Genomic DNA, 24860 nt, shown 5'->3' with positions numbered 1-24860 from the left:
AGAAGTCCAAAGCGTTCTTAAACCAAGGCACGCTTTCCCACAGCAGCAGGGGACTCAATTTACAAATGGAACACAGGAAGCGAAACATGTTCTTATTCCAATGCAAAGTTCACAAACCAAAACACCTACTTCCAGGTTTGCAGCGTTCTTAATCCGAGTTGTTCATAAACTAAGCTGTTCTTAAACCAAGGTACCACCGTTTTTTAGGGAGCAGGCTAGCAGGCGGGGCCCATGACTTACATCACAGGAACCTACACAACACAAAACACTGTTGCTGTAGGTAGGTTTTATTTTATTGGTTTTTTAGCTTATATTTTGGAAATATACATCCAATTGGTTTTTTCCTTTAATTTTTTGGGGGGACCCCAAGAGAGTGGGGCCCTAAGCTATAGCTTGTTTAGCTTATACGTAAATCCGGCAATGCTCAGGAAAAACAATCTCTCAAAGGACCTGTTGATGGCATTTTACCATTGTACTGTGGAGAGTGTATTAACTTATGGTCTGTGTGTGTGGTTTGGGAGCTGCACGGCAGGGAAAAGACAATGCTGTCCAGGGTTGTAAAGACTGCAGAGAGAATAATTGGGTGCACTCTTCCCACCTTGGATCAAATCTATGCTTCCAGGTGCCATAAGAAAGCTGCAGAGATAGCGCAGGACAGTGCGCACCCCGGAAATGATCTCTTTCAGCTTCTGCCTTCTGGAAGAAGGTCCAGGGATATAAAGGGCAGGACTAGCTGCCTGAGAAACAGTTTCTACACAAATGCAATTCTGGTTCTAAATGCAGCATAAGGGGTCTCTATAGTACAGTGTATTTTAAAATGGGGTTTCAGAGTTTTTAGGGGGTTTTGAATGTTTTATGTAGTTTTTCAATTTCATTGTTCTGCATGGGACAATGACAATAAAGATATCGTATATTGTATCGTAGGGACGCGGGTGGCGCTGTGGGTTAAACCACAGAGCCTAGGACGTGCCGATCAGAAGGTCGGCGGTTCGAATCCCCACCACGGGGTGAGCTCCCACTGCTTGGTCCCTGCTCCTGCCCACCTAGCAGTTCGAAAGCACATCAAAGTGCAAGTAGATAAATAGGTACCGCTCCGGCAGGAAGGTAAACAGCGTTTCCGTGCGCTGCTCTGGTTCGCCAGAAGCGGCTTAGTCCTGCTGGCCACATGACCCGGAAGCTGTACACCGGCTCCCTCAGCCAATAAAGTGAGATGAGCGCCGCAACCCCAGAATCGGCCACAACTGGACCTAATGGTCAGGGGTCCCTTTACCTTTACCTTTATATTGTATCGTATATCGAGTCAGCGGGGCAGGAAAAAGGCCTCCTTACCCTCAGACTCGGAGTGGGGTTAATGGATGCATGCAGACTCTCTCTCACACACACGTACTCAAATGCAGAGCCGCAAACTGCTTCTCGTCCACCTCCACCCTGTAACTGCTCATCCGGAGAGGGGACGTCGCCAGCGCAATGCTTTTATAAGATGCTCAGCCAGATCCGTCGCCAGATTAAACCTTCCGCCACGCATTCTTAAGGGTTTTGTGCGTGCGTGCGTGTTTTTAACGAAGGCAGAGAAAGAGAGGAACAAACAGTTGCGGTCGGGTTGCTAATCCAACCCTGGCTTTCGAAACCCGGTTGGCACAGGGCGAGCGTCGGCGGGGAGGGAGACTTTGGAAACCGAGAGGGTGGAGAAGGCTCTTGTGCAGTGATGGAAACACACAAGATCCACAGCGGGACATTTGGAAGCTGAGATCCCACCAGACCATCACGAGATACTATTGTTGAGTTAAGTACCATATTTTTTGCTCTATAAGACTCACTTTTCCCCTCCTAAAAAGTAAGGGGAAATGTGTGTGCATCTTATGGAGCGAATGCAGGCTGCGCAGCTATCCCAGAAGCCAGAACAGCAAGAGGGATCGCTGCTTTCACTGCACAGCGATCCCTCTTGCTGTTCTGGCTTCTGAGATTCAGAATATTTTTTTTCTTGTTTTCCTCCTCCAAAAACTAGGTGCGTCTTGTGGTCTGGTGCGTCTTATAGAGTGAAAAATACGGTAGATGGCTGGGTCTCGGCCACTTGGAGGCTCCGAGAGGAACGAGACTGCAGTCCTCTGTATAGGAACGGAGGGAGAAATTCATCATACTACTGGATTCGTGGACCGAAATGCCATGATCTTTAGAAATCCACCCTCCTCCAGATGCTGGGCTGTATCCGACCAAATTCTGCCTGCTGAGATGGACTGATCAAAGCCATCTCCTTTCATTTCAATGGGTCTCCCCTGATCATGACCGGCATTGATCAATCAATCACAGATCAACCAGTAAATTCCAATAAAAAACCCCAGACACTTGGGTTTGATAGCACGGCAAAGAGCTAGGATGTTGTGCTTGTTTTGTCTCATTAGAAGAAGTTGTCCAATGCGGTTGGTAAGAAAATTTGCTCAAGCCCATAGGGAAAATCGTCTTGCGAAGCAACTCAAAAAACGAAAAACTCTTTCATCTTGAGAGTTTTTCGTCTTCTGAGGCATTCGTCTTGCGAGGTACCACTGTAATAATAATAATAATAATAATAATAATAATAATAATAATAATAATAATAATAATAATAATAATTATTTATTACTTATACCCCACCCATCTGGCCAGGCCGCCCCAGCCACTCTGGGCGGCTCCCAACAGGATATTAAGAACACAATAAAACATCAGACATTAAAAACTTCCCTAATACATGTTGATGAGGACAATTTTGCCACTTGGATTCCAATTTCGTTTAGTGGACTCTGATAAAAATAGGGAAGCTTAAAAAACGATCAGATCTGCCTGGGAATTTAGTGAAAATAGCTCTGATATATAAGGCATGAATGCCTGGATTGACTGACTGACTGACTGACTGACTGACTGACTGATTGATTGACTTCTGTCGGGAGAAAGCCTTTGAGATGGCAGTCTCCAGCACACACACACAAACCCAAAAATGCATCTATTAGTAAAAAGTGCACACAGATATAAGTTTCCGAGTGAAAACGATGCACAAGAAATGCGTTGCGTTTGCGAGAACGGCTTGCAAAAATGTGTAGATTGGGCAGAAATGCATCCCGTCAGATCACCTGCAGAACAAAACTATGTGGAGATTTAGGAAGAAGAAACTTGTTAATCATAGTCAGGGTGAGAAAATGAAAAAACACCTGTTTTCCCTCCATATGGGGATGTCTTCTGAAGGCCTGTGAATTAGCAGAAATGGACGGATTTGGTCTGCAACAGGAACGCCTACAATTCAAACTTGTTCAAGAGGTGGTCCTATTTTGTATACGATGGCAATGAGAATCTGGGGGGGGGGGCGAGGCTTGAAATACATTTATTCCCGCAAATGTTATTTGTGTCCATCTCAAAAATAAAATACAAAACAACAGAGGGTGGAATCCTGCACAAGTGGCTTGTGAACTTTTAAAACACAGAGAGAAATTGGGAGACCGCGACTGAAGCTAAGCAAACCATCTACTTTTCTTGCAGCGGGTCTACTCTGAGGAGGGCAAACGTTAGCTGCAGCTCACAGCTTATGATTTGGGGGATATCGTGCTTCCCCCAGTTCCTTCTCTCCTCCCCCCCCATATACAGATTCTCCTCCAGTTCCACCAAAACTGAAATATCACATCTTTGACGTTATCCGAGTCTAAAATATCCTGATTCGTGGCCAAACACAGACTCTCTCTCTTTCTATGCAATTATCTATCCAGCAGAAGCAACTGCATTACAGCAGATTTCATTTTAATAACGTTCCATTTTTTTCCCCGTGATTAACTTATTAATCTCTGCACATTAATATTAACATTCTTAATAATACTGGGAGTTATTGCGTGAGTCCCACCTGCCTTTCTCGGTCGGGGACGGCAACGGCATAATTTTCCGTCCTAGGCAATATATATATGGAGGCTCGGTTTCGCCAATTTATTAAGTGCCTTTCGGACACGTCGCGAGGGGAGGGGCACACCATGGCCTTCCTCAAATGCCATGTCCAGATAATAAACCGTATTTGGCTTCTTGAGCCGCACCTTGGAGGGCACCCCATCTCAATGTGAGATAAAACACCTGATTAAACCGTCTTAATTATTACAGAGAGGATGGACGGCATCTGTATGGCAGATACAGAAGGTGGTTGGGTTGCCAATGTACAATAGAGGCAGAAGGTTTAGCCAAGGGGTCAGCAAACTTTTTCAGCAGGGGGCCGGTCCACTGTCCCTCCGACCTTGTGGGGGGCCGGACTATATTTTTTGGGGGGAGGGAATGAATTAATTCCTATGCCCCACAAATAACCCAGAGATGCGTTTTAAATAAAAGCACACATTCTATTCATGTAAAAAACACCAGGCAGGCCCCACAACTACTTAAAAAGAACGTGTTAAAAATTAAGTTCGGCAATAAGCTGAAAAGAAGATTAAAGGACACATCGGCAGATCTGAGTAAACAAAACCATTTTTAGCAGTCGCCGAAAAGTGCTGCCTCGTGTCAATGGGCAGGGAGTTCCGCCGGTGCCGCCGCACTGAAATACCAATTTCTTGCAAACGCAAGGAAATTTATTTCGTGACGGTCCGAAATCTAAGGGAAGGCAAGCTGCAACACAATACGACGAACCGCAATGTGAGGAATGGAAGAGGAGATTAAATGTTATGCAGCATGGAGCCCAGCGCTTTGTAATTGCTGCAGCAGGCGGAAAAAATTGAGTGGTCCCTCGCCAAGACCCTCACCAATTTTCAGGTGATCTGACAGGGTCGGGAACCGCTGGCCTACGTGGAGAGAGCGGATCCAGGTATTGCTCCCTCTGTGCTTATCGTACAGACTTGCAAGAAAGAAACCCCAGTTCTCTTCATTCCAACTATCACACACACGAGACCCATCGGCTCCTCCAGCTGTGTACCAAAACTCTCATATACCAAAAATTCCTGAGGTGTACTGCCTTTCCCTTCCACCTACACGCTCCTGCACGCAATTTCCTTTCCGAATCGAGGAGAGGCAAATCTGTCGCGAGCCCCTCGCCAAAGCACGCAGCCGGAACCAGAGACCCACCCTCGTCGGAAACCTCGATTCAACCACCAGATGATAAGCTGTGTTGCAAAGGGGGAATGAGCACACCAAGGGGTGGAGGGACACAAATGAACCGGCGGGGCTTCCCCTATCACTGCGAGCTTCGGAAAGATTGCTGCTTCATCGGACAAATCCACCTCAATCCACCTCGGCCAGGATGAAAGTTGGGGCCACCTCGAAGGCGGCCATCATGGCCTCTTTCTTGGTGTTCCACTCGATCTTTATTATCGCTCGCATTTATTCAGTTAAAAAGAAAAGGTCTCAAAGCAACCCCACATGGGTGACTTCTCCGATATACCCTCCAACACTTCTCCGATGAAAACAGGGATGTTCGATTCCGTAATAATAATAGCAATGATTTTATTATTTGCACCTCGCCCACCTGACTCAGTTGCCCCAGCCACTCTGGGCAGCTTCCAACATACAAAAACACAATGAAACATTAAAAAAGCAACTTCCCCATACAGGGCGGCTTTCAGATGCCTTTTGAAAGTTGTTAGAGTTACTTATCTCCTTGGCTCGGGGGTCGCATAACTACGTGCCCTCCGACATTTCTCCGGTGAAAACAGGGACGTCCTAAGGGAAAGTGGGGTGAGATCAGAAACCAGGACAGCTTCTGTAAATCCAGGGCTGCCTCTGGAAAACAGAGGCAAATGGAGGGTTTGTTCCTTCTAAAGCAACTCCTCTATTCCAAACTTAAAATTGGAAAGCGTAATGCTGGTGGTCAACGAAAGAGGTTCAAAGACTTTAAAAATGTAGTATAAACACAGACACCTGGGGAACACTGGCCTGTGAGCACTCCAGTTGGAGAACAGCCTTTACCAAAGGTGTCCTGGGCTTTGAAGACACTCGAACTCAGGACGAGAGGGAGAAATGTGCTAAGAGGAAGGCACATTTGGCAAATTCACACCGTGATCAACTCCTGCCTGGAAAACAATGTCCCCACTGTGGAAGGACGTGTGGATCCAGAATTGGCCTCCACAGCCACTTACGGGCTCACTGTTAAAACGGTGTTTATGGAAGACAATCTTACAGAAGAAGAAGAAGAAGAAGAAGAAGAAGAAGAAGAAGAAGAAGAAGAAGAAGAAGAAGAAGAAGAAGAAGAAGAAGAAGCCACATAAAATTGCCCACCTGCAAAAAGAGAATTGACCAAAAAATAAATTCCATAAAGGAGTCAAAGCATCTTTTTAAAGTCTGATGCCCGGCCGCTGAATTGTCCTCTCGATTATCCCCATATTCTAAAGGTTATACAGTGGTACCTCGGATTACAGATGCTTCAGGTTACAGACTCCGCTAACCCGGAAATAGTACCTCGGGTTAAGAACTTTGCTTCAGGATGAGAACCGAAATTGCGTGGCTGCTGCAGCAGGAGGCCCCATTAGCTAAAGTGGTACCTCGGGTTAAGAACAGTTTCAGGTTGAGAACGGACCTCCAAAACGAATTAATTTCTTAACCCGAGGTACCACTGTATCCCTATTTCCCCAGCCAAAGGTGCAAGAGTCTATCAGGCCTCCATCACCCCTTAACTATAAGAACCCCACACTCTCCACCTACAGCATCCCAGCAAGACAGGGACCCCATAAGCCATGCAAAGAACTCTACCACTAAGTAATCTCTCCCTCCGCTGCACCCCACCTTTGACCTTTTCTACCAGTGAGTTTGCTGCGTCTGTTACAATGCGCCAATCGCTTACGTCGCCAGAGATCTCGGTGTACCCAGGCGCAACCTTGTGGTTCATCCCTCGGGGGATGGAGAGGGGGGAGATCAGAGGAGGAGACCCCAGGAGGGACCCACAAGACTCAACCCACAGTCCGGCTAGGTTTTCATTTCCCACCTAGCATCCAAAAGGGAGAGACTAGCCCTTCCGTCAGGCCCCACAGCCCTACCACTTGACGTCAATCGCTTTGTCTCACTGCAATGACATTTTGGTGTAAAACCATCCTTTTCAGAGAAGGCGAGGGGAAGGGACAATTGCTTGGCTGAATTGTTTTCAGGCTCTCCATGGAAAATCCAGACTATGTATCTCCCCCTCCCCAATCATTGTTTAGGCCAATGCAAAGCAAAATCCCACTCTCAAATGAGCCCCAAACTCTGCTAATAAATGGGGGTCGTTCTCCCCAAGGCAAGGAGAATATTCACCTTTGCAGGCTGAGCAACCCTTCTGTTTTCTCAAGTGGGGGAACTGGGGGAATGGAAACTGCTAGGCTGTTCGAAAGCCAAAATATTTTTAAAACACGATAAAATGACTCAAATGTCCCCTCCTTCCGCCAAATTCTACGAAATATGTTTCCGTACAAAGCCGAAGAAGAAATTGTTCCTTGGGGTACGAGCCGGGGAGGCCACAAAACTAAATGTACCGTACCACTGCCGGAACGTATTTTAAGGAGATCTTACCTAGATAAAATTCACATTGTTCTCTCGTTTCAGTTCAACACGCCTCGGGTACAGATGTGAACCAGCCCCCTGAAAATTTATCTGCAGCACGCAGCTGCCTGGAAAGTCACGCAACGAGCAGCTTAGATTTCAAGAGAGTTCTTTGCCCAAAAAGTTCTCTTCCAGCATTCGTTGCTTGGAAATACGAGAGACGCCCAACTGTATATCTCTACCCTGTTCCTGCGAAACGCACATATAGATAGCCAGTGAGATACGGACGTGTGTCTTTATTTTAAAACTAAAAATACGGCGGCAACTGTTTTTTGCATTGTAGCAGAGCCACACGAACAGTTTTATGAAGTTATTTGTTTAAAGGTTTTTCTCCTTCAGTTAGGAAATCCAGAGAGTTCAGCACCATAAAAATAATTTGCTTTGCATCTATAAGGTGCCACAGGTTGCTTCTCCTGCAACAGGGGAGGGGAAACACCTCTCAAAATGAGGAGGGGTTTGGGAGCAAAATGCCACCCCTAAAATCCTATTGTTTATCGCAACCAGGGCCGGATTTAGGTTTGATGAGGCCCTAAGCTACTGAAGGTAATGAGGCCCTTTCTATGTCCAGCTGTCCTTTCTCAACAACAAATTGTCGCTGTTTTTTGTGCTGAATATATGCTATATGGTCATTTATGGACCTAATAGGTATCGCAAGCCATTTGCACATATTGTCATGCAACCAGTCCATGCAGAATGCAGGCACCCTCTATATAGAAATGAGCAAACCAGGGATATTTTAGGGAGCAGGCTAGCAGGCGGGGCCCATGACTTACATCACAGGAGCCTACACAACACAAAACACTGTTGCTGTATGTAGGTTTTATTTTATTTGTCTTTTATCTTATATTTTGGAAATAGACATCCAGGTGTGTGTTTTTTTCCTTAATTTTTTTGGGGGGCCCAAGAGAGCGGGGCCCTAAGCTATAGCTTGTTTAGCTTATACGTAAATCCGGCACTGATCGCAACACAGTTGTGGCCATTTCAACGCCACACTTTTGCAATGTCAGATTCCTCGTAGACTATTCAGCGGGATAGAGAGTGCAGCAATATTTCGGAGAAAGAAACACAACGGTGGATCATTTGGGTGTCAAGATCTTTGCTCGGACTACAGTGGTTTAAAACCCAAAGAACGCTGGGTATGCAGCGAAGGGGGTTAACTGAAGAGTCCCCCCCCCAAAAAAAAGATTTTAAAAAAGATGTAACAATAGAGACTTAGCATGACATTCTTCTTTAAAGAGAAAAATGAAGGCAACCCCACCATCGCGAAGAGAGAAAGAAAGGCATAAAATGGAAGCTTCCAGTTTTGGGGGAGAGGCTGAACAGGAAATGTTTCAGAGGGGGAACTTTAAAAAGGCGCACGCCCCTCCTTTGATATGCTTTCTGACCCAGAGGAATCGAAAAGGGTGGGTGGGTCGAGGGAAGACCCACAAACAAACTCCCCCTCCGAAGATCGGGTAACATTTCCTGGTCAGAACTGTGGTCAAAACAACGTCGGCCGCCAACATAATTTCCCTGATCTCCATCCTGCCTTGAGCAATGGCGTCCGACTGGAAAACATTGACCTGTGTCCGTGCGCAACGGCTCCGACGCAAAATGCCACCTTGCGCTAACTTTTCTTTATGCGGCTTCTGCTTTTAAAAAAGGAAGCCACTCGATTAATATAGATCAGCATCTCTCTTTCTCTCTCTCTCTCTCTCTCTCTCCACCCAAAGCTGTCCTCAATGTCAACATTGGTTCATCGACACCCCCGGGGTGCTGTGGCTTCAAAGAGGTGGTTAAGACGAGCATGGGGTGAAGACAAGATTCTCCCAGCAGCCCTGAAGAGTTTGGCGACGGCGGTAACATGGAAGACGACGGAGCCTAGGCCAATGGCTCTCGCAGGGCCAGGTTCATTAAGATGCTGTTGGCAAAACCGAGCGAAAGATCAAACGCAGCTGGCTCTCGCCCGCCCCTCCCTCCCGCCCTCCTTTCCCTCTCTTATCCCGAAAGGCTGCTCTAGTTTCCTCCAAGCCAGGTTGATCTACAAATCAAGGATTCATTTAACACAACCTTGCCGCGTCCCTCTCTGTAATAAAGAAGGCGCATCCCCTCCAGGTAATCGATATTAGCAAGCAAGGAGGAAAAAGGAAGACCCCGGACCTTTGGCACCCCAGGCCAAAGGGGGGCATGTTTGACATCTGTCGGCTCGCCCCTCCTTTGCTCCGCGGGCAAATTCCCAAACTGGACGGGGGGCCGGAGTCCAGCCGTTTCGACACGGCCACACACACACACACACCCTCCCCAATGTTTGACAAAGGATGCCGCAGAACGTCACCCAGACTGACTTGGCGATGAGACATATTCCTCAATCCCACTACCAAACTGTCCTTGGGCGGATAATAGATTTACGCTCCTTCCTTGGTGTTGACGTCCTTCTGTCTGGACATCCCAGAATCTCCCTTGCAACGAGTCACACCCTGATCCATCTTTTTTGTCTACACTGTGGCTGTCCAGGGGTTCGGATGGAGGGCGTCTCTCAGGCCTACCTGGAGACGCCAACGGATATCGTATCTGAGACCGACTGCATGCTCTGTCCCAGAGCTAAGCCCCCGTTTAACTTTTTATTGATTGATTGATTGATTGATTGATTGATATACTGCCCTGTACCCAGGGTCTCAGGGAGGTTCGCAGAACAAAATCAGAATATGAAACCGCAAAAGATAGAATCAAAATAAAAAACAACAACCCAATAACACCGTCCCCCCTCCAAAAAAATCCACATTTTAAAAGGGAATAGGATGTCAATCAAATCACCCAAAGGCTTGGTTGAAAAGGAAACGCTTTTGACTGGTGCCTAAAGGTGTATAATGAAAAAGTTGGAAAGATTAGTATATATTTTAAAACGCACACGAATGTATTGGGTCTGCCCATTAAGCAAAGAAGAGTTTGAGATGAGATAAGAGTCTGGAATATGGCAAAGTTAGAGAGATAGCAGACTTGGTAGGCAGGCAGATTGTGTGGGACGGGTCGATTCTGTGCAATTGTTCTTAAATTATTTGTGCAGCCACGCAGGTCAGGGGGAATCGGGATAACTTGGACCGGAGAGAAGGAATCGTGTGCACTGCCAGCATCGAGATCACGGAGGGCCGGTCACCGCCCATCTTAATTAAAATTCCAGTGAACCCTGCCTTCCTTTCTCTCCCCCAAGTGTCACGTTGACTTTTCCCTTCCCACCCAAACTTCTGAAGTTTCGGATCCGCCTGCCTGCCTGCCCCCACGGAGCCACAGCGGGTGACTTCAATCGGAGTAGGGCGTGGGTGGGCGGTGGCGGAAGCTGGGGGGCGGATTCCGGACTCCCTTGAGGGCAGACCCTTTTTTATGGGTCTGCCAAGGCTTGCCCCCTTCCCACCCCTCCCTCTGACACATGATGAGGCGAAATCCGCCGCAGGCCGAGCGGCCCGCCACGAAACGAGAAGCCGGCTCCCGAGAGCGTGGTTTCCGTTGACCCCGCCTGACCTTGTCCATTGTGGTCAGCTTGGATCTAATGGCAGACATACTCAAAGTAGACCCATCGAAGTCCATGGTTACAGCTACCTTAGGAAGCCAAAGGCCATATTCTCTCGCATTATGGCTTCCCTCCAAAGGATTCTGGGAGGTGTCGCTGGTTTAGGGCGCCAAGCTGTTAGAAGACCCTCCCTAAATCCCTCCCAGAGCTACAATTCCCAGAGTTCCTTGGGAAGAGGGGCTGGCTGTTAAACCACACTGGGAACTGCAGCTCACAGAGGGGAATTGGACCCTCCTGCCAACTCTCGCCGCCCGTAGCAAACCACAGCTCCCAGAATCCTTTGGGGGAAACCGTGACAGTTCCAAGTGGCGTCATAGTGCTTGACATGTGTGGTTAACCTAGGTGTCATGACCTGGGACCCAGGTGGATGTCCCGGCCCAGAAAGGATGTCAGAACCCACAGGACAAGCCCAGCACATGCAACCTTTGCTTATACCCTCTGTCTCTTCATCCCAGGGTCATGTTGGGTGAAAGATTCCTGCGTTGCAAAGCGACTGGGGAAACCCAGCCAGATGGGCGGGGTATAAATAAAGTTTCTGGCCAGACTGTCTGGCCAGAGTGGTGCATGCTCTTGTTATCTCCCGCTTGGACTACTGCCATGCGCTCTCCATGGGGCTACCTTTGAAGGTGACCCGGAAACTACAACTAATCCAGAATGCAGCAGCCAGACTGGGGACTGGGAGCGGCCGCCAAGGTCATATAACGCTAGTCTTGAAAGACCTACATTGGCTCCCAGTACATTTCTGAGCACAATTCAAAGTGATTGTATTGACCTTTAAAGCCCTAAACGGCCTCAGTCCAGTATACCTGAAGGAGTGTCTCCACCCCCATCGTTCTGCCCGGACGCTGAGGTCCAGCGCCAAGGGCCTTCTGGCAGTTCCCTCATTGCGAGAGGCAAAGCTACAGGGAACTAGGCAGAGGGCCTTCTCGGTTGTGGCGCCCGCCCTATGGAACACCCTCCCATCAGATGTCAAAGCGATAAACAACTACCTGACATTCAGAAGACATCTTAAGGCAGCCCTGTTCAGGGAAGTTTTTAATGTGTGATTTTACTGTATTTTTGGTTTCTGTGGAAGCCGCCCAGAGTGGCTGGGGAAACCCAGCCAGATGGGCGGGGCACAAATAATAAATTATTATTATTATTATGAAGGAGCGTCTCCACCCCCATCGTTCAGCCCAGACACTGGGGTACAGCTCTGAGGATCTTCTGGCGGTTCCCTCCCTGCGAGAAGTGAGGTTACAGGGAACTAGGCAGAGGGCCTTCTCGGTGGTGGGAACGCCCTCCCGTCAGATGTCAAGGAAATAAACAACTACCTGACTTTTAGAAGACATCTGAAGGCAGCCCTTTTGGGGGAAGTTTTTAATGTCCATTGCTTTTTTATTATTATCAATTCTGTTGGGCGCTGCCCAATTCTGGGGAAATCCAGCCAGATGGGCGGGGTATTATTATTATTATTATTATTATTATTATTATTATTCCTGAGATTTTCTGCGCACAAAGCAACCCAGTTTAGTGGGCTGCTTATAAACAATAAAATTATTGTTGTTATTACTATTATTATTATTATTAATCTCTGAAACGAGGCCCTTCCTTTTACAAATCTAACGGGGCAATTATTCTTATGGATTGCCCCGTTCCAGCGTGGAATTCTCGTATGATTTGACAGCATATGGGATATTTCTTCAAAGATCTTGCAAGCAGGCCTAACGAAATACTTCTATTGTTCCGTGCCATGGCTATTCTTTAATCAGAGCTGTTTTTAAGGACGAACATTTCTCAGGCCAGAAATGGGTGCTTTCTTCTGTTGTTACCCCCGGAACGTGGCAGGACATTACAAGGAATCCTTCCGCGTTTGATCATCTTTGTCGCTCCGTCCTGCTTACATTTTTAAAGAGAGAAAATGTTGATGAGAGACCATTAGCCCCGTCAGAACGTCACTCAACTCCTCTGCCTTGGGAAAACTAGAAATCAAATGAATTTGATTTTTTTTTTTAAAAAAAGAAAAGTTTTCAGCAGTGTGGTGACAGAACTCCATGAGCATCACCTTTTCGGAGTCGAACGCCTATGGAAAGTCCCTCTGCCTGTCTGTTTGGAAAAGACCCCTGTCACCTCACTTCAGGCATATCCACGCAGACAATCAAGGTGGTTTTAACAATGGGGGTGGAGACGCTCCTTCAGGTATCCATCAATGGTGTCTCCGAAAATTTTTACACATCACTTGTGAAGACAAGTGAACTAATGCCAGTGTACTGAAAGATCACCAGTGTTGAAGCGATGATTCTTCAACATCAACTTCATTGGACCGGTCATGTTGTGCAGATGCCTGATGACCGTCTTCCAAAGCAACTACTCTATTCAGAACTTAAAAATGCTGGCGGTCAACAGAAGAGGTTTAAAGACTCTCTTGAGGCAAATCTTTAAAAATGTAGTATAAACAACGACAACTGGGAAACAGTTGCCTGCGAGTTCTCAAGTTGGAGAACAGCTTTGACCAAAGGTGTTGTGGGCTTTGAAGACACTCGAACTCAGGACGCAAGGGAGAAACGTGCTAAGAGGAGGGCATGCTTGGCAAACCCTCATCGGGATCAACTCCCACCTGGAAACCTATGTCCCCACTGTGGAAGGACGTGAGGATCCAGAATTGGCCTCCACAGTCACTTACGGATTCACTGTGAAAACCGTGTTTGTGGAAGACAATCTTACTCGGCTACGAGGGATCGCCAAAGAAGAAGAAGGAGAACAACAACAGGGGGAGGGGTCTCAAAAGCTCTCAAGGGTATGGGCAGGAAGAAATTTGAAAGGGTTTTCATTTTAAGGCAAATTTATCAAATTCGCCCTTTCTGAAACAACGCGAGAAGCAAAACACAGCCTTCCTTTCGACACGTGCCCTTGTCTGAATTTTGCAATACCATTCTGCAACCAACTGTTCACACGTATTGGGGGCAGGGAATACACCGAAATGAACATATTGTGAGAACGGCGCTTCTTCAGGTAGGATTCGCCAACAAAAGCTCCGCCAGCAAAGCGTTCAAGCCTTTCTTCCCTCCCCAACGTGCTCCTCGCGCCCCCCTCCCCGACCAGTAGGTATATACACACACCGACCCTGCGTTCGGGTCTCTCGTTTGGCAGTTCGGAGACTCATTAAGTGATAATTAGCTCTCTGACGGCGGGGAGCACTTGAGCAGAACAGCTGCATCAACAAGGCAGGAGGGAGCAGGTTGCGTGTTTGGGGGGGCACAGAATTTATTTTTTAAAAAAAAATTCTACGCGGAGCAATAAAGGCTCACGGAATCACGGAAAAGGGGGCTCCCAGATTTTGCCGTCCGGGGGTCCAATGAGAAACAGCCCCCGATCCCACCACTCGCTTGTTTGCTCAACAGCGAGGTGAAATATTTCGTTTGCAATTCAGCTACCCAGTTGAAGGAGCAGGACCAGTATTTTTTTTAGGGGGGGGGGAACCAAGGCCTCAGTGAAACTGGGCCAGTTTAAAACACTCCCGTTGGGAAAATAAAGCTCCGTCGTCTTGCTGATTTTGCTCTCGTGAGTTTTTTGTAATGATATTGTGAATGCTCGTATTTACTTTCCCTGCTTGCCGGCTTACAGGCTCTGTGGTTGCCGGCAGAGCAGATTTTGTATGTGTATTTCTTTTGTTTTAAAGGGGATTGTTTTAAAATCCTGCCTCTCTGGCCCCAATCAGAAGCCCTCAAGGCGGAAGGAGGGAAGATTTGATGAAGCCAACAAACCGAGGATCGATAAATCACAGACACTTTTAAAACAAATCTATATATATATTTAAATACCAAAAGAAACATGAGAAGCAGACAGCATAAATCAGGCAGGAAGGGAAAATAAGCCGAGAGGAGGAGGATGAAGATGAAGATGATGAAGAAGAAGAATCCAAAAGCATTAAGGCCAACTGAATTTTAAAAATAAAAGTTAGCTTGGCAACTGGTCTCCATTGGAGACCAGCTGCCAGAAATCCAAAGGGCAAGAAATTGTTAAACTGTGGGACTCACTCCAGCAGGAAGCAGCAGCTACCGTAGCATCCACTCACCCAGATGGCTTTAAAAGAGTATCGGACAATTTCACGGAGGAGAGGGATATCGGTAGCTACTGCAATCTGCCTCTGTTGCAGTAATGCCTCTGAATCCTAGTTGCTAGAGGCCACAGGAGGGGAGTGTGCTCCTGTGTTCGAATCCTGCTCGAGGGATTCATCTTGTGGGAAGAGTATGCTGGACTAGATAAGCCTAATCCAGCAGAATCGTCTATAATTTTACTCATAAGCTTAAAAGAAAAGGGGGAGAGAAAGGCTATGTAACTAAGCCGTTGTTTCTGTTTCGGAAATCTAATTTGTAGGACGTAGATTTCCCACCTTCGAGAAATGCACTTTGGCTATGCTGTGCCCCGTTCATCCTGGTTCTAGGCACTGTTTTAGAAGTTCCAAAATCCTGAATCTGGGCCCAGGAATATGTTGCAAATAGCAGCAAGTTTCCGGGTACTCCAGAACTCATGGTCTGATGAGATTTCAAATAAAGGAAGGGGGTCGAGAAGGGGAAACAAGACCCCCCCCCAAAGAATGAAGAAGTTTGCAAAAGCACAGTGATAGGAAACTGCCTACTGCCAACTCAAGAGCAATGGTCCATATTATTTTTTTTCTTAAATTGCTATCCTGCCCTTCACCCCAGGATCGCACATACAGTGGTACCTTGGTTCTCAAACCTAATCCATTCCAGGAGTCCGTTCCAAAACCAAAGCGTTCCAAAACCAAGGTGCGCTTTCCCATAGAAAGGAATGCAAAACAGATTAATCCGTTCCAGACGTTTAAAAACAACCCCTAAAACATCAATTTAACATTAATTTTACTATCTAACGAGACCGTTGATCCATAAAACGAAAGCAACAGACAGCGTACTGCAGTCACACAATCAATCAATCAATCAATCAGTAGCTGGACTGGGTTCCACACAGGCACAAAAACAAAATGAAAAAGAGCAGCAAAAAACAAAAAAAGCAAAATAAATAGCAAAAACAGACAGACCTCGGTGTAACACTCAAAACGGAGCATGTTCGGCTTCCGAAAAAAGTTCACAAAGCGGAACAGTGTTTGCAGTGTTTGGGTTCCAAGTTGTTTGAGTACCAAGGCGTTTGAGAACCAAGGAATCACTGTACTCAGAGAATCATATATGAGGAGGAGGAAGCATGTGCAATTGTGCGCCTGTGTGAAAAATATCGTAAAGAAATGCGCATCAGGGAAAGTTGCTAGACAGTTAGGAGAGGCCCACACAGCAACACCAGCAAACATTTACAAGGACTATTTTTAAAATAAAATAAAGTCACCCTCTAGGGTGGAAATGTAGCAAGCCAGGCTAAAGACTGGGGAAACCAGAACTGTACAAATTCATTCATCGCCAGTTCCTCGACAGAGATTCCAGACTGAACCAATCTCTGCTAGGTGCTGAAAGTATCTGGTTTAGTTACATACCTGAATTACGTACACATTTTTTAAAAAACAAAAACAAAACCAGCCTTGTACTTCTGGGTGCTGTCCTCCGGGCCCCAATCCGTCAGCCAAGCAACTTTAATGGGCTCCAATGCAAACGTCCATTTGCGATACAAAATTTCTACATGGAATTTTTGAATTGCATGTGATAAGCCCATCCCTAACTGGGAGACAGCTGCAGCGCCCTATTGTGTTTTAATGGTCCTGCAGAGATAAATAAATCATGTAGGGTTAGGTAAAGGTAAAGGGACCCCTGACCATTAGGTCCAGTCGTGACCGACTCTAGAGTTGCGGCGCTTTATTGGCCAAGGGAGCCGGCGTACAGCTTCTGGGTCATGTGGCCAGCAGGACTAAGCTGCTTCTGGCGAGCCAGAGCAGCGCACGGAAACGCTGTTTACCGTCCTGCTGGAGTGGTACCTATTTATCTACTTGCACTTTGATGTGCTTTCAAACTGCTAGGTTGGCAGGAGCAGGGACCGAGCAACGGGAGCTCACCCCGTCATTGCCGGGATTTGAACCGTCGACCTTCTGATCGACAAGTCCTAGGCTCTGTGGTTTAACCCACAGCACCACCTTGCCATGTTTCAAAATGCGAGAACCTGGACACAAAAGTTGTTGCGCTTTCTTTAAGGGAATTTGCAAACCTTCAACACTTCCGACATGGGTTGCTGGACGTATGTCACGATTCTGTCCTCACCAAATGGGTTGTGAAGCAATCCGTGCCAACACAGGTGTCACAGTTGTGGGACGATGCCAAGGGGCACATCTCTTCTTCACAGAAAAGGGGCTGGGCTAGTCGCTGGTGGTAGAGGAGCGGAGCTCAGTCGGGGTGGAATGAGTCCAGGCACCCCCAAATCTAGAAAGCAAGTCTTGGAATATGAGGGTTTAACTCACCCGTGAGCGGTGTCAGATTTACCGTATTTTTTGCTCTATAAGACTCCCTTTTTCCCTCCTAAAAAGTAAGGGGAAATGTGTGTGCGTCTTATGGAGCGAGTGCAGCCTGCGCATCTATGCCAGAAGCCAGAACAGCAAGAGGGATTGCTGCTTTCACTGCACAGCAATCCCGCTTGCTGTTCTGGCTTCTGAGATTCAGATATATTTTTTTCTTGTTTTCCTCCTCCAAAAACTAGGTGCGTCTTATAGAGTGAAAAATTCAGTGCTTATAAGCTAAACAAGCTATAGCTTAGGGCCCCTCTCTCTTGGGGGGGGCAAAAAAATTAAAGGGGGGAAACCCTGGATGTACATTTCCAAAATATAAGATAAAAAACAAAACCTACATACAGCAACAGTGTTTTGTGTTGTTTAGGCTCCTGTGATGTAAGTCATGGGTCTGGCCTGCTAGCCTGCTCCCTAAAATATCCCTGATTTGCTCCTTTCTATATATAGGGTGCCTAAAAAGCAGAGACATCACCTTGCCAACAAAGGTCCATATAGTTCAAGCTCTGGTTTTCCCAATTGTGATGTATGGGAGTGAGAGCTGGACCATAAAGAAGGCTGATCGCCAAAGAATTGATGCTTTTGAATTCTGGTGCTGGAGGAGACTCTTGAGAGTCCCATGGACTGCAAGAAGATCCAACCTCTCCATTCTGAAGGAAATCAGCCCTGAGTGCTCACTGGAAGGACAGATCCTGAAGCTGAGGCTCCAAGACTTTGGCCACCTCAGGAGAAGAGAAGACTCCCTGGAAAAGACCCTGATGCTGGGAAAGATGGAGGGCGCAAGGAGCAGGGGACGACGGAGGATGAGATGGTGGGACAGTGTTCTCGAAGCATGAGTTTGACCAAACTGCGGGAGGCAGTGGAAGACAGGAGGGCCTGGCGTGCTCTGGTCCAGGGGGTCACGACGAGGCGGACACGACTAAACGACTAAACAACAACAACAAAACACTCTGCAGGGACTGGTTGCATGGCAACATGGGCAAATGGCTTGAGATACCTATTAGGTCCGTCAATGGCATATATTCAACACAAAAAAACAGCGACAATTTGTTGTTGACAAAGGAAATCTGGATATATAAAGGGCCCCATTACCTTCAGTAGCCGAGGGCCTCATCAAACCTAAATCCGGCCCTGCCCGCGAGGACTGTGATTCCCATCTAATTAGGAGGTCTAGGCAGGAAGAAAGCATGTGATTAATCCCCTTGGCGTAATTAAACTACGGAACTGCCTGCCACAGGAGGCAGTGATGGCCACAAACCTGGATGGCTTTAGAAGAGGCTGGCCTCTAGGCATGATGGAGGGTATGTTCTGACTCCAGAAGCCAGCAAGGCCTCTGAAGACCAGTTGTTGGAAACCGCAGAAGGGGAGAGGGCTGTGTTCGAATTCTGCTTGCGCGTTTCTCCCAGGCACCTGGTGGGGCACTGTGAGAACAGGACGCTGGGCTTGATGAGCCGCTTTGGCCTGATCCTGATCGTGAAAGGTGAGAGGACACAACAACAGGTAAGGGCAGAGACGGTGCAAGGAGGAAGCAAGGAGGTGGGCAGAGAGAGAATCAAAGGCTTTTTCATTCTTCCTTTTAGGACTTAGCGGTGTATTAATTTTAACAAATGAAAAGGATCCGAAAACACATACACAGTATATCTGAAGGAGCGTCTCCACCCCCATCGTTCTGCCTGGACACTGAGGTCCAGCGCTGAGGGCCTTCTGGCGGTTCCCTCCCTGCAAGAAGCCAAGTTACAGGGAACCAGGCAGAGGGCCTTCTCGGTAGTGGCACCTGCCCTGTGGAATGCCCTCCCACCAGATGTCCAAGAGAACGACAACTACCAGACTTTTAGAAGACATCTGAAGGCAGCCCTGTTTAGGGAAGCTTTTAACGTTTGATGTATTATAGTATTTTAATATTTTTTTGGAAGCCGCCCAGAGTGGCTGGGGAAGCCCAGCCAGATGGGCGGGGTATAAATAATAAATTTATTATTTATTATATTATTATATGCTAGAGCAAAGTGTGTATAAAAATGCACACGTTCGTGAAGACGACATACAAAAATGAATCATATTAGGGGGAGTCGCTCTGCGAAAATGTGTTTACCGAGCAAAATAAACAAAAATTAGGGCTATTGGGAGGAAATGAATTTTCATAAGGACTTAAAAAAACCCTGATGTGGAAATGTGGAGAATTGCGCTGAAGATTGTGGAATGTTTGTATTTCCTTTTCCTTTCTGAGAAACCAGAGAATATACCGTATTTTTTGCTCTATGAGACTCACTTTTTCCCTCCTAAAAAGTAAGGGGAAATGTGTGTGCGTCTTATGGAGCGAATGCAGGCTGCGCAGCTATCCCAGAAGCCAGAACAGCAAGAGGGATCGCTGCTTTCGCTGCGCAGAGATCCCTCTTGCTGTTCTGGCTTCTGAGATTCAGAATATTTTTTTTTTCTTGTTTTCCTCCTCCAAAAACTAGGTGCGTCTTGTGGTCTGGTGCGTCTTATAGAGCGAAAAATACGGTATATCCCCGGAGTCAAAACTTGAGCACCTCATAAATTCCTCACCGCAGCCCACCTTGTAGGTTTGCTGTCATGATAAATATGGAAAGGAGGGAAAGACACGCATGCCGTCCTCAGCTCTTCTGGGGGAAAAGGCAGGATTAGGACATCGTAAATAAATGTGCACGGGTTTATCTGACAATTTTTGCCAAGGATTCTGTAATAGACAAGATGGGTATCTCTTTCTGTTGACAAAGCCGTCGCTTGCTGCTGTGTGAGGAGCGGGGTATTATTTATTTATTATTACTTTGCTGGTAGCGCAAGCAGCCGCAAACACACACAGAAAGAAAGGAGGGTGTGAGATGGGGAATCCACAAACGGGGCTCGTATTTGCCTAGGAGTTGCCAGGTCAAAAAACCTGGTCCCTAGATTGGATAAAGGGTGGCACTGTGGTCTAAACCACAGAGCCCAGGGCTTGCCGATCAGAAGGTTGGCAGTTCGAATCCCCGCGACGGGGTGAGCTCCCGTTGCTCTGTCCCTGCTCCTGCCAACCTAGCAGTTCAAAAGTACGCCAGCGCAAGTAGATAAATAGGTACCACTGTGGCAGGAAGGTAAACGGCGTTTCCGTGCGCTGCTCTGGTTCGCCAGAAGCGGCTTAGTCCTACTGGCCACATGACCCGGAAGCTGTATGCCGGCTCCCTTGGCCAGTAAAGCGAGATGAGTGCTGCAACCCCAGAGTCGTCCGTGACTGGACCTAACGGTCAGCGGTCCCTTTACCTTTTAGATCGGATAAACCCACTTTGCAAGCAGAACATCTGGCCCAATGTAGGTTCCTGCGGGAGGCAGCTAACTTGACAGGCGCAAGAAAATCTCGCCGATATTCTATTTGGTTTCTTCTTGAAATCTCTCTCTTGGATTTGGATACCAAACCAAGAAACACCAGGACCGGTTTGATGAGAATCCGTGCGCTGCTCTGGTTCGCCAGAAGCGGCTTAGTCCTGCTGGCCACATGAGCTGGAAGCTGTACGCCGGCTCCCTCGGCCAGTAAAGCGAGAGGAGCGGCGCAACCCCAGAGTCGGTCACAACTGGACCTAATGGTCAGGGGTCCCTTTACCTTTACCTTCTGCACACAGTGGCAGCTTCCCCCCCCATCTTTGGGACGCTGCTCAGGGCACCTTGAGATGATAGATTGGCCGCTGCTCCCATGACACAAGGTTATCTCGCCGGCCACGGCTGTGACCTCACAGAAGGAATTAGCCTTTGCTACATTGCAAAAGGGGAAAAGGGTAGGGGGGGAAACCAACCAGCTACCCTTTGGAAGCGCGCAATCAGACAATACAGTCGTACCTCAGTTCTCGAATTTAATCCATTTCGAGAGTCCGTTCGACTCCCGGAACCGTTCAGGAACCAAGGTATGGCTTCCGATTGGCTGCAGGAACTTCCTGCACACAATCGGAAGCCGCAGAACACGCCCTGCTTCTGAAAATTGTTCAGAAAACGGGACACTTCCAGTTTTCGATCGTTCGGGAGCCAAAACGTACAAGTTTCAAGGTATTCGGTTTCTGAGGTTCCACTAAATTTGGAGTAAACTCAAAATGTCTCGAGATAACGAGGGCACATTTTATTGTAAAGTAACTAAAAGCCGTTGGGAAATTATTTACAATGAATTGGGAAAAAATATTTTAGACAACATTTGTTAAAAAAACCAGAAGCTTTCTTGCTAGGTATCATAGGTCAAGACTTGCCAAAAGAGCGGAAGAAGTTACTTATGTATGCGACGACAGCGGCTAGGATATAACTAGCCCGAAAATGGAAAGATGATAAGACACCAACGAAAGAAGAATGGCAAGCAAAACTGATGGAATACGCTGAAATGGCGAAGCTCACGGGAAAACTCAGAGACAAGGACAATAGAGACTTTTTAAAAGATTGGGAACCATTTGGTGTACTTACAGAAACATTGTAAAGAAGTGGACTCAATGGCAGGGTTTGAGTAAACACAATTGAGAAAACAAGCGTAAAAGTTAAGGTGCAATAATTGGGAAAACAGCAAGGTGTAAGATGTAATTTTTTTTAAAAAAAATGGTATAAAAATGATAAGAACGTAAGAATATTCGGTTGAAAGAATACAAAATTAAGGTAAAATAAAATAAGTAGGAGTAGTAAATATTGAAAGACCCAGAAGATGAGGTTGAGGGAAGTTGGGGGGGAGAGGTTGGGATTCATATATATATATATATATATATATATGCTTTCGTAGATTTTCACGGGTACAGGAATGCAGGTTTTGGTGTCCTCGGGTGTCTTCCCGTGTAAAAGTTGGGGTGTCTAGGCGACGTTTCGACGAGGTCTCACTCGTCATCTTCAGGCTGGTGCTTTCGGCTTCTTGTTACTGGAACAGAGCAGGATCTCAGTGTTTGAGTTCCTATAAATACTGTTGAGGGGGTGTGGTGTATAGCCTCCAATGTTCTGGGCAGAGAGGAAGTTCCCAGGCTAGTGTGCCTTTTCTTCTTCTGTTCCTTAATTACTTGAGGGATATCTTGAGTGATTTCTTGAGTGATATCCTGAGTACCACTTAGGTGGGTCATTAGGTGTGGATTAGTTGCTAAAGTCTTTGTGTCTTGACCTCTTGAACTTTGTGAGGAGTTTTTCTGAGAAGATGGCTGTACTGCACTTAGTTGTGCTCTGGCTTGGCTTCGTGTATAGGGGCGAGCTGTGGTTTTGTGGCCTGTGTCAGCCAGATCTGTGTAGGGATTGCAGGGGGGTGCAGCATCCGGAGGTGCCACCATGGTTTGGCTACTGGATGGTGTCTGTAATTTATCACTAGCCTGGGAACTTCCTCTCTGCCCAGAACATTGGAGGCTATACACCACACCCCCTCAACAGTATTTATAGGAACTCAAACACTGAGATCCTGCTCTGTTCCAGTAACAAGAAGACGAAAGCACCAGCCTGAAGATGACGAGTGAGACCTCGTCGAAACGTCGCCTAGACACCCCAACTTTTACACGGGAAGACACCCGAGGACACCAAAACCTGCATTCCTGTACCCGTGAAAATCTACGAAAGCATATATATATATATATATATATATATATTGTGATAATGATGATTGTGTTGAATATAAATTGTAAAACTTAATAAAAACTATTGTTTAAAAAATGTCACAGGATGAGAACGTTTTTATGTTATCCAGAACTCTTCGGCATGGCGGGGTGAAAGCGGGGGGGGGGGGGACTAGTTTGATGTGATAGCCACAAAACCTTTTCCAACTACAGTGGTACCTCGGGATACATACGCTTCAGGTTACATACGCTTCAGGTTACAGACTCCGCTAATCCAGAAATAGCGCTTCAGGTTAAGAACTTTGCTTCAGGATGAGAACAGAAATCGTGCTCCGGCGGCGTGGCAAACAGCAGGAGGCCCCATTGGCTAAAGTGGTGCTTCAGGTTAAGAACAGTTTCAGGTTAAGTACGGACCTCCAGAACGAATGAAGTACTTAACTTGAGGTACCACTGTACCTGGAGATGCTGAAAACAATTCAAGCTAGAACTTTGTGCATTTATAGCAAGCCCTCTCCCTAGAGTGCAGCCTTTAAAATTAAGGAAGAGTCCAGCCTACAAGGCGGCAACTTTTGCACGCTTTAGCCGGAACATAAAGGACCTCGCTTCTGAGTAAAGGTGCGCAGGGTTTCTCAGCGCATTGGCTTCTGCCTAGCAAGATGCTACGTAGGTTTCCAGTTATACGCAGAAAGAGGAAAAACCTTTGGCTGGTAAAAATCCAGCCATCGCTGGGCTCCGCCTCTAGCCTTAAGCGAAACTCGCACAACTCACTCGCTCATGAGAGAGAACAGCAATAAAGGGAGAAATGTAGACGTTTCAGAGAAGGGGAGGGTAAAATATATATATATATATTTTAAGCCAAATTGTGTAGTGTTACCCAGTTACCTAGTACAGCTGCATTTTCAGGCAGAAGAAAATATTTCTCGGCTTTAGGATATGTCCTGCTCCAGAACTCTTAAAATTCTGCTTCCAAGGCAGGTATGTATACCGTCCACAGAAAATACACACACCGGTTTAGATCATGCTGCAAGACTCCGTTGCTGCACATTGCAAGACGACCCCTGCCAACTGGATACTGGATTTATTCTTTTAATATCTGCATGGCCCTTCTCAGCACGGGATGGGAAGCCAAGAAGGGCCCCTCCCCGCATGCCAATATATTTGAGAAAAATAAAGAAGTCCTGTCCTGTAATTACCGTATTTTTTGCTCTATAGACTCCCTTTTTCCCTCCTAAAAAGTAAGGGGAAATGTGTGTGCGTCTTAGGGAGCGAATGCAAGCTGCACAGCTATCCCAGAAGCCAGAACAGCAAGAGGGATTGCTGCTTTCAGTGCGCAGCGATCCCTCTTGCTGTTCTGGCTTCTGAGATTCAGAATTATTTTTTTTCTTGTTTTCCTCCTCCAAAAACTAGGTGCGTCTTGTGGTCTGGTGTGTCTTATAGAGCGAAAAATACGGTATATATTATAAACAGTTCAAAAACAGACCTCAGCGGATGCAGAGAGGAGAATTTGCATCCAGCACATTAGGGCACATGCAACTGCCTTATCATCCATGCTCTCCAAAGGTGTCCATCCATCACCCAGAGATTTTTATCTGGGGGGAAATTGTACTATGGAACAATGTTTCAGGCAGCCCCAATTAGGGAAGCTTTTAAGGTTTAATAGGTTATTGTATTTTAGTGTTTTGTTGGAAGCTGCCCAGCCAGATGGGCGGGATATAAATAATTTATTATTATTATTATTATTATTATTATTATTATTATTATTATTATTATTATTATTATTACACACCACTGCCCCAAAATAAATTTAGGGTTAGCAACCAGAGACCATCTCTCTGGTAAA

General features: G+C 46.7%; 1 protein-coding gene across 1 annotated transcript in view; it reads right to left on the bottom strand.

The window, feature by feature from the left end:
- Positions 1 to 24860, bottom strand: part of EFNA2 (ephrin A2) — a 175358-nt gene that overhangs the window by 135418 nt on the left and 15080 nt on the right. The gene's annotated exons all lie outside the window — the stretch shown is intronic.

This window comes from Podarcis melisellensis (genome assembly GCF_964234715.1).
Source record: "Podarcis melisellensis genome assembly, chromosome: 18".
Lineage (NCBI taxonomy): Eukaryota > Metazoa > Chordata > Lepidosauria > Squamata > Lacertidae > Podarcis > Podarcis melisellensis.
Note: the sequence above shows the minus strand (reverse complement) of the source record. Positions and strands in the feature narration are given on the sequence as shown.